Source organism: Furipterus horrens, unplaced genomic scaffold (genome assembly GCF_987537825.1).
Source record: "Furipterus horrens unplaced genomic scaffold, mFurHor1.1.pri manual_scaffold_6, whole genome shotgun sequence".
In the NCBI taxonomy this organism is placed as follows: Eukaryota; Metazoa; Chordata; class Mammalia; order Chiroptera; family Furipteridae; genus Furipterus; species Furipterus horrens.
Window position 1 is genome coordinate 14420235 of NW_028327176.1, and position 17274 is coordinate 14437508.

At 46.7% G+C, this 17274-nt stretch overlaps 1 protein-coding gene across 1 annotated transcript in view; it reads left to right on the plus strand.

Moving 5' to 3' along the window:
* The window catches only part of ALK (ALK receptor tyrosine kinase), a 641155-nt gene that overhangs the window by 473048 nt on the left and 150833 nt on the right, over positions 1-17274 (plus strand). The window lies entirely within an intron of this gene.

A 17274-nucleotide genomic window follows, 5' to 3' on the forward strand; every position in this document is an offset into this window, starting at 1 on the left:
ATTTCCCCCTTCCTCTACAGAATTTTTGTTTTTCAAGGTCATATTTTATATGATGCTTTTTACTAGCCATTGACTCAATTCTGATTGGTGAACAGGATGAAATGGACCACGAGCAGACACAAGGTGAGGGGAAAGTAAGTTTACGGTTGTTTGTATGGAAAATAATACAATAACTAATAAATAATAATACAAGAACAAACTGTTTCACATACTCACAAGTGTAAACATACTTCTGCCCACCTGTGCATGAGGTTGGTCTTCCCTTGACTCTGCAGAACGCCTAGAGTCATGATCGTAAATGTCCTACACTGTTTCCCCCTTGTAAAGAGTAGAGGAGACAGGTATGGAAGAATCATCAGGAAGAAGTTGATTGCATTGCTGCTCTTCTCCTGCTGCACCAGCTCTGCCCGGGGGTTCACTGGGGAGGGAGCTCTCACCTGTACCAAAGAATCTGTGGTCTTAGAGGCCCAAGGATGAAGTGTGGACAGGAACGAAGCCCGTGGCACTTCCAGACCTAAATTCTGAATTTAGACTGTTCGGTAACAACCATGAAGGCCTATGACACACAGCCATCTGTTGCACGTAGAGGCCCAATTTTCAATCTTGTGCCTCTTGGATCTTGTGTATGCAAGAGACTCCCTTTGGTCGGGAGCTACACTGACCGCCCAGCTCCTTACGCTGCTGTTCATTGCTTGTTTTGCAAGAACTTTTACAAAGTGTGTGTGTGTGTGTGTGTGTGTGTGTGTTTTCCTTTTAATCAAAACTGGTTTATGTGTGGAGGAAAGAAAAATCACTATAATGTGATAGATTGAACTTCAGTTCAGGTTGAAGAGGTAGTTAACCTGTGACGTGAGGCAATGTACAAGAAACATGTGGTTTGGGAGTAAGCCAGGAGCTTGTACAAATGTTTTCGCACTCACAAACTTAGGGATTTGTGAGTGCCTCTGGACAGCATCAATCCTTGCAGGTGTCAAGGGCCTGTGTACCATCCAAAAGAGGCCATGTGTTGAAATGGAGCCTGTTAATAGGAACGTGACAAGGAGAGGGTATCAATTTCCAGAACTGGCCTAATCTCATTTGAGCAACATCAGGAGAGGGGAATAAGAGCCTACAAATCTCCAAATATCAGACTCATCACAATTACTCCTGCAAAAATTATCTGTACCTTTGATGAAGGATCTCAACCAGCTGTGCAACTTTTTTCTTCCTTAGCGCGACACCGCCCTTTACTTACAAAATTCTTATTCTGTAGCTTTGTTTGCATTTACAATGAGTCTGCTGTAGAGTTTCAAAAACCTATTTGTTGTCTGCTTCTCCACTCTACGAAACCAAGAGAGTCGACCTAACTTTCTCTAATGATCCAGAAAGTGTTTCCTTTGGCAGAACACTTTCTTGGTGGAGGCAGGGAAGAAGTCTGCCTCTGATTCTCTAGGGAAGGTGGATTAGCCAAGAGACCTAGGGAGATTCTAATGGTCTAGCTACCTTCCTTGAGAGGTTCCAGGTCCAAGAACAGCTGAGGGCCATGGGGAAACAGCTGTTCTCTGCACTCCTTCTCTGGCTTGGCCTCTTGTGTCCGCTAGGGGTGTGAGGGGTCACTGGGGATGCGTAAGGCAGAGAGCAAAGAAGAACAAAGTGATCCAAGTGTTCCCTGAGCATTTCTAACTCCTCCTGCCACAGTGGAACAAATTCAGGTGCACATCAGTTGGTATGAACAAAAAGAGAGAGAGAGAGAGAGGAAGAAGAAGAATCATCCTAAAACTATACTCATGTATCTAAAAAGGATGATGTGGAGGCATGCTGAAGGCCTATTGGATGCAGGCAAATGTTCTTATTTTCCGAGGACAGAAGTTATATCTCTGAGAAGGGTGAACAGGGCTTCTGAAATGCCAACCAGGATCGCAGACAGGTCTACGGGATGTCTGGTCCATTTTCTGATGGTAACTTGGTCCCCTCATATGAGGCACAGATGGCTCGCGGAGGAAAACACATCTATAGAGCTCCACAGGCCTTCCTTGGCTCACACAAAGAGAGGTCTTATTTCAGTTAATCCACAGAAGCTCTTACAGGAGCTGTTGAAATAATTCTCCCTGCAAAGGAGAAAATATCTATCTGTGGATATCATGAACCCTGGATATCTCTGAATCCTGATACCTATCACAGTGTATAACAGTTAATAGGTGCTCAGTTAATAAGTGATATAAACTAACATCAGTGGAGTACTAACCATGTGCAAAGGCAAAGACAGGTGTACTGTCTCACATGAGCTTTGCGGTAATGCTCTGTGTTCAGCAGGAAGGCTGTCATAATCCCCACATTACCTGTGAGGGGTTATTTCACTAACTTTTATAGCTCAGAAAGGAGGGGGAATCCAAGTTGTAAAATACAGTCCCAGCATCATGAACACCTTGAAACAGGTGTCTCAAAAGAGTTAGAGATGCACAGACGCCTTAACCTTTCTGGGCCTAAAATAAGGGCATTTAAACTAGATCCGGGTCTTCAAATATTTTTTAGAGGCTAAATCCTTAATCCAAGATCTTACATAGAAGTCCAAAATTACGCACGCAGAGCCGCCCTGGGGAAAGTAAGGGCAGGGAGCTCAGAACTCACCTACTCCACAGCCCTTGACATTCCCGTACACATGGGGCATTTATGAAGTACAGTTTGAGAACCCCTGGACAGTCTGATTTTCAACCCTCTTATTAACTCCGGATTTTTGGTCTTATAATCCTATACTTAAAATGTGAAAGTCAAAAATAGTTATATTAGCCATATCTCCTTTAAATGATTAAGACTAAGCACAAGGCTATTATATACTGAAGGTAGGCCATTTTTCCAAGGCAGGTTTTTGTCCCAGAGGTGGGTCCTGGCTTTGAGATGTTAGGTATGGAACAAATACGAATGTTTCCAGTAAAAAATGTGTAGCATCCTCCAGTCCTGTCCCCTCTCTCGCCTTCTTGACCAAAGACAATGATGGGCAGTGTAGGATATCTTCCTTGTGCCTGGAGGGGACAAAAGGAAATGAGTGAAGCTAAACAAACAGATTCTAATCTTGGCCAGCCATGTGGAACCAATCAGCCTCTGGAGTAGGCTCCAAATTCCAGCTGGGTAAAATTAGGGATAACCTCATAGGCTCCTGGCAGCCTGGCCCAAGCTGGGCATTTTCTGTTCCAACAGCAAGCAAGACACCACAGAATCCTGTCTACACTTGTAAAAGTCTGCTACTAGGGTAGTCTGCCTTAGGGCTGCCAGCGGAATAGTCTATATGTAGCAGATGCATCCATGCATCCATCCATCCATCCACACCATCCATCCACGGATTCATTCATTCAACAGTAATTTATTGAGCAAATACTAAGCTGATCGCATCCTGACACTGGTATAAACGTGTTGCTTTAAGTGTGTGTGGTAGCTTTAAGATCTTCACCTACTTTGCGCAGAAACTGCTCCCCAAAGGGCATCCCTGACTTACATGTAGTTTGCACCAGAGATCTTGAGTAGTTGCGCCATTTGTAGAGATGTCTTCCTCCCAACTAGTGCCAATGTGCCTTTCTCAAAAAGACCGCAGAGTGAGCACTGAACTAGCGATCAGGGTCTCTAAGTCCCGTTTCCACCTCTTATTTGCCGTAGAGAGCCAGCTCTGGATCAGAAGGGACATTAAAGTTCTCCCCCAGGGTGACAGAACAACAATATGTTGATGCTTTCCTAAAATTGGCCTTAATCATGAGTGTCAATGAGAAGACAGCTGTGGAGGCGCGTTTAGATTACGCTCTGAGCTACCTGACCTCTCTGGGCCTCACCTGGCCTGAAGCCTTAAAGAACAAAGCTGCTCCCTCCATGCTGCTCAGTGTCTCATGGAGAAACTGCTAGGCACAGAAATGAATTGGCTCTTGACTCCTCCTGCAAAGCTTTGTGATGATGGGAGCCACAGCGTCACCAGGCTGAGACTGGCACCGAAGTGGCTCCGCCTGGGTAGGCCACTTCAGGCAACTGAATGAGCTATGCAGGAGTGGGATGTGTTGCTTGGAAGTGGAAGCCAAGGAGAAACAGTAGCCACAGTGTTGGGTGCTCCGGGTGGAAGGTGAACCCTGTTTTCTAAACACTCTCCTTTTTAACTCCCTCGTTCTAAAACTTCCTGCTCATAATTTATCTGTAGACTGTACTGTTTAGAAGATCAGCACTAAAATGATGATTTCATCTAGCCACTGAGATTTCTGACCCCCCCCCCCCCCTCCGCCCCCGGTCAAGCCTTTGTTCCAGCTGCGGCACATGAAGAGCGCCCTCCCTCTCCGCCTTTCTTTCTGTCTGCGAAATCCTGCACCTCCTTCATGGCTCGCTCAAATGCTGTCTTCTCTAAGAAGTCTCAGCTCAGAATTGTTTCCATATATTTCTATTTTAGGACAGTTTACTTCTTTCCAGAGTTATTTATGTGTCTCGTTCAATAGATGCTAAGTTCCTAGAATCAGAAGACTGTGTCTTCCTTTTTAATCTCCATATTCAAATGATTAGAAATTAACAATGCTTTTTTCACGGTAAGCACTGAGTAAGGGTATTCTTGTTACAATGTAAGAGAGACCTTGCTGGCTTTGGAATGAGTGTGGAATCCCAGCTCCATCACTTACCACCCTTTTGAGCTTAGAAGAGATTTTTCTTAAAGACCATGAGTTTTGATTTTCTCATCAGTAGATCAGGCTAATAATATGTAATTATAGGTTTGTTGGGAAATTAAAACTGATATTGTGTGAGCAGTCCCGAGCACAGTGCTTGGCACAGTAAATGCCATGGTCCCCTCTCTCCTGCACCCCCTGACTGAGCAGAATGTCCTCATTCTGGAACGAGGGCTGAATAATTCTGCACAGCCACCCCTGGGCACGCGTGCAGGCTCGTGCCCACATTTCACGTTCTGTCGGGTCCTCGTTGGAACCGAGGGGCCCAGGGAAAAGCTGCCCCATCTCCAGCAGAGACTCTGACAGCGCAGATCTACGTTCTGATTTTGAAGGCAGCCGTTTCTCTTCCCCACTCCCTACAATCTATGCTTTTATCTTTAATAGTGACAGGGTGCACAGAATTCATTGCACCACAAAAAGGAGGGGGACTGTTTAATCCTGTGGCGGTGGGTGGAGGCCAGGGAAGAGCCTAGAAGTCCTTTGACGTGCTAATCACAGGGCCTTCCACAGGCAGACTGAGCACAGGGTCTAAAACAGCCCGGCCTTGGCTGGCAGAACAAGGAAGGAGTTTGGCCAGTTCCTTCTTTCCCTACCGATGTATAACTGCCATTGGCAGAGATTTTCTAACTTTGCAATGGCTTATTCATAATCACTAATAAAGCCAATTAAAAATGCCCCACAAGGTGCTGAAGAACAATGATGATCGCTTGGGCGACTATTTTAAATACTTGACTTTTGGAAATCACCCAGAAATAGGGACAGATACAAAGGTTTTTTAATATAAATAAATAAGGATCTAGTGTACTGAGGTCACTGTACTCCCAGAAGAAAATTACTTTTAAATTACAACTACATAAGAGAAATAATTGAAAAGATTAATCACACTAAAATAATTGGTCTATTTTACAAGTAATTAGGAGCAATATTCACTCATTGACATCAATGTCTAGTGGTAAAATAGTAATGAATTTCATTCTTTAATGTATTTATTTTATTAATGGTACTAAATGGTGTTGTTACTGCTTATAAATATTTCATAACTTTTAATTCATTAAATGTTCAAAGAATTTTCAAAAGCGCTTATTAGTTTTAAGTAACTCTTAGTATTTAATATGTGATTGACACTCTGCCTGGGTAATTTTTTAAAATATTGTTTTGGGTAATGGGAGTCTCTTTGAATGTGGAGGATTAAACCCCAGTGATTAATGAGACCAGTGCTCTAGCTGGTGGTGAGTGAGGGGCTTGGTGAAGCTGCGTGCCCTCTCTAGGTCTCCAAGGCCCCTCTTAAAGCCATTCCTTAGAATCTGTGGCTCTGGGGAGAACAAGGTGGACCAAGATAAATTAATTCCAGAGATGATAAGAGAAACGTCGGTTTAGACTTTGGTTTCAATCCACTAGACCTCCCACGCCCTCTCCATCTTCCTGAAACAGCTGACGGCAGAATTCACACATCCCAACCTCGCGTCTTTCTTCTGCTAGAGCCCTTGTGAGTGAAATGGGTGAAAAGATGCAACAGACAGAAAAGCAAGGGCCACTGCGTCATGGGCGGTGGAAGGAGAACAGGATTTGGGTTAAAAAAAGCAAACAAACATGGATTAAATCCTGAGTTGTGTGGGTGCTGCGTGTCCATGTCACCCTGCACTAGGTCATTTGTGTATGAAATGACGACAGTGGTACCTGCCCTGGGGCCTGTGTGAGGATTAAATATGACGGTGTGACCCAGTGCCTGCAACCTAGTGGGAAATCAGACAGGGTTAGTCCTGCCCCTCCCTAAGTCAGAGAGCATATCATGGTGGTACCACCCAGTGGTCTTGGCAACTCTTAATTGACCATGGTGCAAACAATGGATAGGAGTCATCAAGAAACACTGGATTAACCATGAATTGCTCAACTGAGGGGCTTGGTAAGTTTAAAGATGGTCCCTGGAGGAGGGACGGGATGACTCTGATCTTGGCTCTGCCCTGCAGGTGTGAGATCTGGCTGCCTCCAGAGCCTCGGCCAGGCAAGAACTGGCTAGAAGCATTTGGCTGTGGGCGAGTTGGAGGGGCCAGGACCCAATAGGTGGGTCAGGATCAAGTGGTGTTCTGGGAATGTGCAAACCCACAGAATCAGCAGAGCTTTAGTTTTACCAAATGGTTGGAGTGGAGGGGCATTTTTATATGAAAACTAGCATGGCTGTATGTTGCACTCCAATGCATACTACACACAAATTTTAAGATAAAGCATGAGCTTTAAAGACATTTCCTGCTCACAGGAAATTCTGGATTCTGGGAGGTGACTTCATCCTTCTCTGCCATTCGGAGTACATCAAGGGGATGTTGGTGAAGCGCCACTCCAGGGAGACAGAGGGACGTGGGTGAAAGAAGGAGGTACGGCCAGGCCTGGGATCACCTGCTGGAAAGCTGGAGCCAGAGGGCAGGTATCCTCTTATTTCAAGCCATACGTGTGCAGATGGTAGACACAGTCCCGAGGTGACACCAGAGACCAGCAATGGGGCCCTAACCCACCCATCAGGCAGAGAAGAGCTCAGTTCCTAAAGCTGAACCACAAGGTCGGGGCCAGACTAACCAACTATTAGATTTTAGAGTCCCCTGTGCATTGGCCTTAAAGCTCCTTAAATTTTCCCAAGGACAGAATGGATCTCAGCGTTGGTTTTGTTTTGTTTTGTTTTGTTTTGTTTGGAGAAGGACACAGGGAGGGGTACCAAACTTTTATCTGAAGAACTGGGAGGCATTGCAGTTCTTCTCTGCCCAGACCCCTGAACAGGACTCCCCCCGCCGGGAGCTGTGGGAACCAAACTGCGAAGTCCTCCTAGTGGGGCAGAGACTGGGAGGACGAGAGCATGCCCTGCTGGAATACAACGCTTTTTCTCTTTTTACTAATGGTTATTTGGAAATTTCTGGCATTATCTGTCTTCACGTTACGCTGCAACCACGGTTTCTGTGCCACTTTAGCTTGCCTCTCCAGTTGCAGTTCGCTTCGGGAGGGAACACGGGGAGGCATTGCAGGGCAGGTGCCCGGAAGGCCCCGCAAACACAGCTTAGAAACGGCAGAGCCTGCGGTCTCTGTGAGCCCTCCTGTCCTCACCCCAATGCTCTGGGATTCTCTGAGCAGCATTGGGGTGGATGCACAGTCTTTTGGATTTTGCTGCTTCTGCTCTTTCATTGAACTCCTCGCCAGCATTTTGTGTCTGTAAAACGCTTAACAAACAGTGACTAATTATCCTTCATTAATCATTTATGCAACTGATAGACCAGGGTCTTATCATTTTCCTTTGAGAACAGGCGTGTAATATCCTGTCCGCATCCCAAGTCACATGCAGGTGGGGATGAGCCGTCATGGCAGCACTGGGACGCTCCCAAGCTCACCAGGAGGCGTGGGGCCGGAAGGTGGGCATGGGCTCTGCGAGGCTGCAGCCTCACTAGGATGCCGTTCTGCTCTAATGAACAGGAAGGACAAGCCACATCCCTGGCCAATGGCAGCTGAAAAGCAATAAGCTTTAATTAAAGGCTTCTTCCTGGAAATTCACATGGACATAATAAGTCTGTTGTCTTAAAAGGCCCAGAGAGATTGAATGCCTCAACTTTCTTTTGCTTTTCTAAGCTAATCCTTTCAATCATCTGTGAAATGTAAATATAATGAAGACATTGGCTTTGATTAGCGCCCCAATGCCACAGGGACAGGCAGTCTGGGCCAGGAGGCAGCCTGTCTATACGTTCAGAAACACACAGCAGGGCAGGTGAATGAGCTGTCACAGCTGGGGACAGCAGTAGAATGACCTTTAGAGAGGGTCACTTCAGTTTGGGGAGGGCTGGGAATGGAAAAAGCTACCTCCACTCCACTCCCCAGAGGTCAAGGAGAGTCCATGAGTGACCTGGAGCCTCTGTCCCATGCATTTGGGTTTATGAGTTCATTAAGTTGGGGGTGAGAAATGCCTAGGATTACCTCATGTGGGTTAGAACAGAGAGCGGAAATTTACAAGGAGAGGTGGTCTGTTTTCCTTCTTCTCTTACCATCTCTGTCTTTCTTGTTCGTGCACAGACACGAACTTACTTGCTGGCCTTCGAACACTCTCTCCCTCTTACGTGGGTGTACTTATGCTTGAGGGCTGTCCTGCCCATTCGCTGCCATGTCCCCCCGCCTGACAGGGCCCTTTTGCCCACTTCTCGCTCCACCCCTAACCCGTGGCTGTATCCAGTACCAAAGCATTTACTCGGTTCACAGGGTTGTGTCATTTGCTTACTCGGTGCGATAATGAACAGGTAAAGGCATACCGGTCAGCTCCCTTCCCAAATGTCTGTTCTGACATCTCATGGACAGCGTCTCTCTACATCTCCGCACCCTCAGGCTCTCTTTCCTCCACTTCTCTCAGACTCTGGCTACTATCTTTTTGCTTGTCTACTAACTCATTCTCACTTCTCAGATTTCTTCCTCTTGTCATATGAGAAGGGGAGAATTGGGTAGCCGAATTGGTCTTCTGATCGCTGTGGCCACCCCTCAGTACCAGCGCATCCTGCTCTGCCCTCACTCCAGGTTCTGTACCCGTGGACAGGGGCTGAAATGGTCAGGCTGGCCGCACAGGGGCCAGAGCTGCGGTGTGCGCTTAGACCATCTTCTCTTTCCTTCCTCAGTCTAAGCACAGGTTTCCTCTTCTCCTCCTTTTTCCCTTCACCTATTATTGCTCCTTTCCCTTCATGTGCCTGTCATTCCTCCAGTAGGAGACTTTGCACACAGACATGCACACACAGTCACAAGCACACTCAGACACATGAAGAATGAGGGGTTTCGTGGGGGCATTTGCACAGAGTGATCCTAAAGAGGGCCTCAGGGACAAGACCACACACAGCTTTCAATAGGAAGGTGGGGTCTTACCTAAGTCTGAAGTCCGTCCCACTGTCCATGATGTGGCAAAGGCAAGGATCTAGATAGATGCGATGGTCCCACATTCTCCTCTTGGGGTGAAGAAGTTAAATTGACGTGAGCTCATGGGGAATGGAAGTTGAGGTAACACTCAGTACATGGGAAAACACTGGAAGTGAGGAGGAAGAGCGCTGGGAAAACTCATGTTCAGCAGAGCACAGAGTTTAAACTCATAGTATATACTGGAGGTTTTCTGCCTTGTCTTTCCCAGTCTTTAGTAAAGTCACATTGAACACCCCAACTTACTGTGGTTGTAGTCCAAGAGCTTTTTCTGGGCTTTGGCCAGGGTTTTAAAAGATTTAAGCATCACTCCATACACCAGATTGATGATGGCAGTGGTGACCCACAGGATTCTCCACCAATGAAGGAAGGTGGGATTCCCCTACCTCATAACTGTCCAGATGCATAAACTGGGCCCCCCATTTCACCACCACCTAGTAACTGGACTCTAACAGCAGGAACCCATGTTTCCAGAATCAAGGCTGGAGACTTTATTAAAGAATACAAACTCATATTTGCATTTCTATGTTATTATGTTTTCTGGTGCAATTTTGTCAGAAGCCCTCCTGGCTTACGAGGTGCCACCATCTCTCACCATTGGTTTTTGCTTTTCAGAGATATAAATATAAAAGAAGTCACACAGTCATCATTTAATGGGATATTTTGTCAAGTATAGAACTCCCTCTGTTCCCCCAGCCCCACCCTTGGTCTAGGGCACAGACAACCCCATTAAGTGTGCAATGGGGGGCAGCCCAGCACTCTCCCTCTAGAGCTCTAGCAAGGCAAGATCATTCAAGTACCACAGCCTGTTTGACTTCTGCTTGTGCAAATTTTTCCTCCTGCTAAGTTGCAAGTCTTCCACCTCATCTCTGCATTCCTAATACTTGGCTCAAAGCCTGGCACATGATAGGGGCTCCGTGAATTTTTGTAGAGTGTTGAATGAGTGAACGAATAAATGAGTCAAGAAGGAATGGCATGGAAACATGTCTTTGGATGCAGAGTGGAAAATTGAGATCAGTAGCTAGAAAATGTAAGCAAGGCAAATACATCAATATTGCAGATACGTTCAGATATCCACATAACCATTAAAGGACATTCAACTTTGTCAGCATAGGCAAAGGCGAACACACCTGGTAGCATAAGCTTAAATTCCCGATTCTCCCTTGCCAAGAAAATAATAATACTTAATAATAAGAGTAGTAATAGCAAGTGTAAGCCCTCCAACCCACACCATCTAGAATCTCCTTCCCCGAGTCCCTGGACTCTTCCAGGACCACTCAGAGAGGTTATCAGAGATAAACACACCCCCTTTTGATGGCTTAAGGCAGAATTCTGCCATTGCTCTGAGTATGTTACCAAAGAATCAAACAGCAAAAGTACTTGTACTCACTGTATTCTGTCAATTCTCTTACCTTCTGGGGCTTCAGTTAACAAGACAGTTCTTCACTTTTGAAAATCACAAGTTTCATATAACTTAGCATCTGGAAAGAGCCTCAAGGATTTTTTCTGTCTTCCCTGCTCCCCAGTTACGAAAGATTGATAGACTGAGGCCCAAAGAAGTTAAGGTCCTATAATTACACAGTGGCCAAGTCATGATCTCTTGCCTCCTATTCAGTTTTTCCTTCCACGTCTCCCTGCTACTTCTCAGACTTGGAGAGACTAGAAGGTGACTTAACATCTATCTATCCTGTTCCCCCCTGCACAGGGAGCTTCATTCCAGGTCCTGACTCTCCGGCCCAGAGCCTGGCACAGACCAGATGCTCATTCCATGGTCTTAAATTGAAATAAATGGAATACATGGCATCCTTATCAAGTTTTCCATGGGTTATAAGCATACGGGAACCTTATACCTCAGCTTGTGTTTTCAAATAGAAGACCATCCCACATTCAGCCCAGTGAAAGGACAAACTTAAGAAGAGAGCTGTGGTGGGGGAAGAAAACCCAGGCCAGTTGTGATATAAAAGGATCAGGCTGTCGGAAAGGGTTTTGAACAACATGAAGAAGATGCACATTTTACAGTCTGTGTGCAAAAAATTAAAAATTAAACCTAATGTAGCTCTTAGAAGAACCCCCCACATTTCTATTGATAGCAGACAGCTTAATTTAAAATCAGTTCTAAAGTCAACTCTGATGCAGGACTTTTCTTTATCTCTTTGGATAGATATTCTGACAGTTCAGAACTTTTTCTGTTCTCCTTCCCATTCCTCTATGGAGTGAGAAAAGTGGGAAGGCTTCCTGGTAATAAAGAGCTAGGCTTCCACAAAGAGATCCACTCCTGTTGGTCTCTGGTCATCAGGCCAACCCCATGAGCATGACTACAGGAGGTCATTTGGTCTACATAAATCATTTGACAGGTCCTTTGGTCCACATGGGTCACTCCAGCTCCATCCACAAGTCCTCCACACACCATCTCGGCTACCTCCTGTCGGGAAGACACTGAGACTCTCGACACTGTCCCATGCTGCTCTGGACTCTGGGGTGCTCTCTACCCATAGACTCCCGGCTGCCACTGTCTACTCTCCTGATCTGTTGAAGAGCCCAGAGCTAACCCAGGGCACACATGTCTTTTTGCTTGCAAGTCCCGTCGACCCTTCTGGTCTTTCCCTCCTTCTTACCACCCCCACAAGGCCAAGTCCCAGGGAGGAACACAGACCTCGTCGCCCTAGGCTCCTCACTGGCTCTTCTTCTCTAACTGTGTCCTGATTACTGCCCTGAGCCCCAGCTCTTCTTCACCCATATTGCTAAGGAAGTGCTTAGCAAGGACCCCTGAGTTGGGCTTCAGTTGCCTCTTAGTGCCAACGTGTTAGGGCTTCCAGCTTTCCTAAGCTGTGACATGAAGCCCATGGGGAGCTAACCTCCTTAGCTGGCCCTTCCCCAGCTCCATCCCTGCCCTCATCTCAGAGAAGTCTCCACGCTCCTCACACCATGTCACTTCCTTTCCCGGGAGGGAATGGGGAAACATTCCTGAAACTAAAGCCTGTCAGCCATGCCCGGTGTTATCATTACCCAAGCTGGGCACTTTTTTTCCTGGTCTGAATACACCAGGTGTCTTGTCATGGAGGTTGAATAGCTATCTTAAGCTTAAGTATCTGGATAGAAAGTCTCCCTGTAATTAATCTGTAATCACGAGAAGACTCCAGTGTAGAACATTAACTCAGTAATATTTAGACTTTTCCCATTTTAAGTCTGTGCTTATAGCCCATAATAATGAGGGACTATGAGATTGTGTGGCATTTTTAAGGGCTTATATTTATTTCAATGAGACCATTAGAGTTTTGTAACCTCACTCCCAAAATAGGAGGCAGAAGAAGGTCCCATATGGGAGAAAGCACCAGTTCTTGCCAGAGTTCCCCTAGTTTCTGGCTAAGGTATAATAGTCTCCTGATGCTTTTCACAAACAGAATGCAATCTGGTTTCCTCTGTACACTTCTTAATAACTCTTCTGAAGAGATGACTGAGTCTGAATTGTTGACGCAGGTTGTACCAGCTTTCCAATGATCCTGCTTTCAGAAGTGGAAATGAATTGAAGAGTTAATAATTTTTGTTTGTTTGTTTGTTTTAAATACCTGTATGTCCATCACTGAGGCCCCTGGGCTTCTGCACAAAGATTAAAAGACACAATTCCCTCAGAAAAATAGACTGAGTAACCCCTATGTAGGCCAGGCCAACTACAATCTAGACAACCATGTAGTCCTGCATCTTAGGTCCAGAGGTGGCCCAGGGAGTTCAGAGACTAGGGTACACGTCCTGGTGAAAGTGGCAGTTTCAAGAGGGTGTGAGTGACAAGGCCAGGTGACTTCCACCTATACTTTCAAGTCAAGAGACCAACATCTTCTGGGCTGAGTGGAGTGGGCTCAGGGAAGCACTGCCTTGTGGGAAAGGACATGCCTCGTTACCTAGATATGCTGTTTTCCAAGAAATAACCCAGCAGCAGTGGGTGAAGACCCCCTAGGAAGAAGATAGCCAACGTGGGATCTGTACTCCAAGGGAAGAGACATTCCGAAGAGCCACGGATTTGCTGTTAGTGCACACCCCAGGCTCTGCCTGAGAAGAGACCCCTGAAACGTCACACTCAGAAAAACATTCTAGATAGCCAGTATGAAAGAGAGACTGAGGCTAACCTACTTCTCCTGGGGGCACCTGAAGAGGGGAGGGGGCAGCTGCCAAAGAAACAGAAGGGAAGGGAGCGGAAGAGGGAGGGGAGGGAGGGGAGACATGTTGAGAGAAGCACTCAGTGAAGCATCTTTCCCCAGAATGGTGGTGATGTCATGGAAATAGTGGGCGGGGGAGTTGGTTCTTGTGGTAGCCCATGTAAATGGGATCTAGTAGGAGAGAGGATGATGTATTTTCACTCAATGTGGGCTTTTTTGGGTTTTTTTGGTTGGGCGTCGGGGTGGGTGGGTTGCATCTATTTGCTGACACTGTGCTAGGTAGGTCCTGGACAATATAAATACAAAAGCAACTACGCTAAGTTTCCTGGCTTTAAAGAATTCAGTCTACCGAGTGAGACAGATGTGGAAGGAAGGGATTGCAACACGGGGAGGTGAGTGCAGCTGCGTGTCACGGCGCTGTGGAAATATGGGGAATGGAGTGACTAACTCGGGGCCTGCATAAAGGAAGACCATTCTATGCAATAGAAGGGCACAGAAATTTTTTCCATCTCATGAGGCCCTTCCAGTTCCATGAAGCCTCCCGGACCCTCCTTCCCTCCCCCAGCAGAATTGACCCACTCCTCCTGCTGTGTACACGCCACTCCTGTGATAGTCTTTCCACACCTCGTCACACAAACACTCAGCCTCCTCCTAATATGCTATAAATTCCTTGCATTCCAGAACAATGTTTTATTCATGTTTAGCACCATGACTTACTCATCTGTAGGACATTATGTGTCAGACTGTTGGTTGCTAGTAAGTATTTGTTGGATGGAAGGAAGGAAGGAAGGAAGGGAGGGAGGGATAAAGGGAAATGAAGTTCTTAAACTTCCAGAACTTATTTCCATAACCTCCATCATTCTCCTGTACTCGGCCACCTTCCAGTAACCTCTTCTCCAGGAGTTTTTTCCCTAATTCTCTTCTAATTCTCCTCCTCTTCATCTCTCCCTCCCTATCCTTTTCCATCTTTTTCTCCATCATTCTCTTCCCTAATTTACCATTTCCTTTGTGGAGTCAGAGGTATGATAGGGATCATGAAGAACAATGAAATGAAGAAAGGGTGAGCCAAGTATAATGTTTTTCCATGACAGCCTGTCTTCGTGGCTTTAGGTCAATGAGGAACAAAGAAGTGCCAGGCCCGGTGCTTCCACAACCCCACTCTTTGGGGTCGGTGGCCACATAGGCCACAGTATCCAAGGACCGTGTGGCCAGTCTGTTTCGAGAGTTTTCAGAACAAAGCAAGAGTCATGGAGACCCCATGCTCTGCTCATAAAGACACCACATGGTGACCTCCGGTGGCAGATCCAGAGGACTCACCTGTGCCAGCCTCCTCACATTACATCTTAGGAAACACAGGCACCAAGGAAATTAAGTGACTCACCCAAGGTCACACAGCAAGTCACAGCTGAGCCAAATCCAGAACCCTGGTCTCCCGACAACTAACTGGTCCAGTGTTTTTCTCACCATATAATGCCTTGGCGCTCACTCCGGGGCTACCTTTCCTGCGTGCCAGGATTGATGCAGCTGACTCGCACACGCGTGCGGGGAGTCATTCTTCCTGCCGAGAAATGCATCCAGTTATGGGGAGGAAGGTGACAGCTGTTTAATAGCAGCTCTGTGGGACGGTTCTGGACTTAGAATGTGGAATATTATCTCCCGCTAATGCGTTAGAGGAGACACAGGGAAACAGAATGTAATTATCCAAATGGCTGTTTTTCCCGGATACACTAATTCTCCCGCCCTGGTGAATAATGCTGAGGGGTCTTTAACAATTAGTTTATGCCCCGTCTGAAAGCTGTCACCACTCCTAATAGCACGGGGACCTGTTTTACCAATCAGGGGTATCGATTTGAGACTGCCTCAGAGATCAGCCTGCGGGTTCATCGGTTTCCTGAGGGCTCCAGAGAGTCTCTCCAACAAGGGGGATCCAGGGAGACTTTGCAGCTCAGCTCATGACAGCATGGCCTCCGGGAGCCTCCCTCCAATATGTCCTTCTCCTCCACCTCCCTTTGTCTTTCTCCGAGCCCCCGGCAGCCTATTTGGTTCCAGGCGCCAATGACAGGGAGTGCACGGGGAGGAGGGATTTAGAGAAACACTCTATTCTTAGAAGAACACAGAATAAGTGGGCTTCCTACCACCCCTCTTTAAACAAACCTCATGTACAAGCATCTCAACTATAAAGCACATAAATTAAGTATAATGAATTCATCTCATCAACCAAGAAATAACTTCTCCTCCTCTAAATGTCTGCAGGCTTTTATTTTTACCTCCATTATGGTACTTAAGTTTTACCACAACTCCTAGTTATTTGTGGTCTTGTCACATCTGCCCTAAGATTCTTAGTCTTTGAGGATAAGAGTCAAAGAATCAGCACCTGCCACCTGCCATAGAACCATGTACAGGGAAGATGCCCAATGAATAAAACCTTAAGATGAAGTAACTGACAAAAACATCTGTAATGCATGGCTTTAGAAAAAGTTACGCATTGTGTGTCGGGGTGAGCCTTCCGTAAGAAGCTCCGGGAAATGTGTGCCCTTTGTACATCCTTCTCTCCAAAGGCCAGTTGGCTACACTGAGGCTAGACCTGTGACAGGAGAGGATTGGCTGGCCAAGGCCAAGGCAGTGAGCAAACTCTGCAGCAGCTCCTTATTCAGAAAGAAGGGCAACAGAGCCAACTCAGGCTGACACGGAGCCCGGTACCCAGAAGACTTGCTCGTGGCTCGCTCTGTAGACGCTTTCCCATAAGGGAGCCTCCGTGGACTGGAGAAGGCTAAGGACAGAGCTACGCCAGAAAAGCCACAGCTCACGGCTTTAAATCTGGCCAGGTTGTCAGACTGTGGTTGCTGACTGCCCTGCACACAAGAAGGGAGGTGAAATGCACATCCTCCTCCTCACACTGATGAGGAAGCATTTGGACAAAGTCCGCAAAGGCCTCGGCACCATCCCAAGGGCCAAGCTGCATAAACTCCAAGGTGGAGGAAGGAGGTGAGGAGGCTGGAGATCACCCAGCCAGGCCTCCTGCTCAGGAGATTTCCTGTCTGGAGGAGGGCTAGATGGCACTGCCTCCTCCTGGGAGCTGCGCTGGCTGATGCAACTCCCTGACGATACACTGAGAGCCTTTATGAATTGAGTCTCTGGAAGCCCAACTGGAGAGGGTATTGATCTCAAAGTCACCCTCAGGTGCAACAGCCATAAATTACCAGTCAGCTTTTATTATGTGAGAGACTTTCACACTCTAAGGGTTTGTCTCTCTCCCTTTTATTATCCTAATGAAATGCCATGATTTGACCCAACCGCAAGAAAGCAGCCAGTGAAAAGGGAACAGGATTTCTGGGCTAATTGACTAAGTTCCTCACTGAGAAGGAACTAACCTGCCAGGAACCCTGCTGTTTGTGGGGAGCAATCTGGAAAGTGAGTGGCACAGCATTGGTGAAACTCAAAGGGGATGAAGTCTGGCACTGGGGTGCAGTGGAGCGCTGGGCCGGCCTGCACAGTCCCCATCATGGATGGGCACAGTCTGTAGTCCAGACCCTGACTTG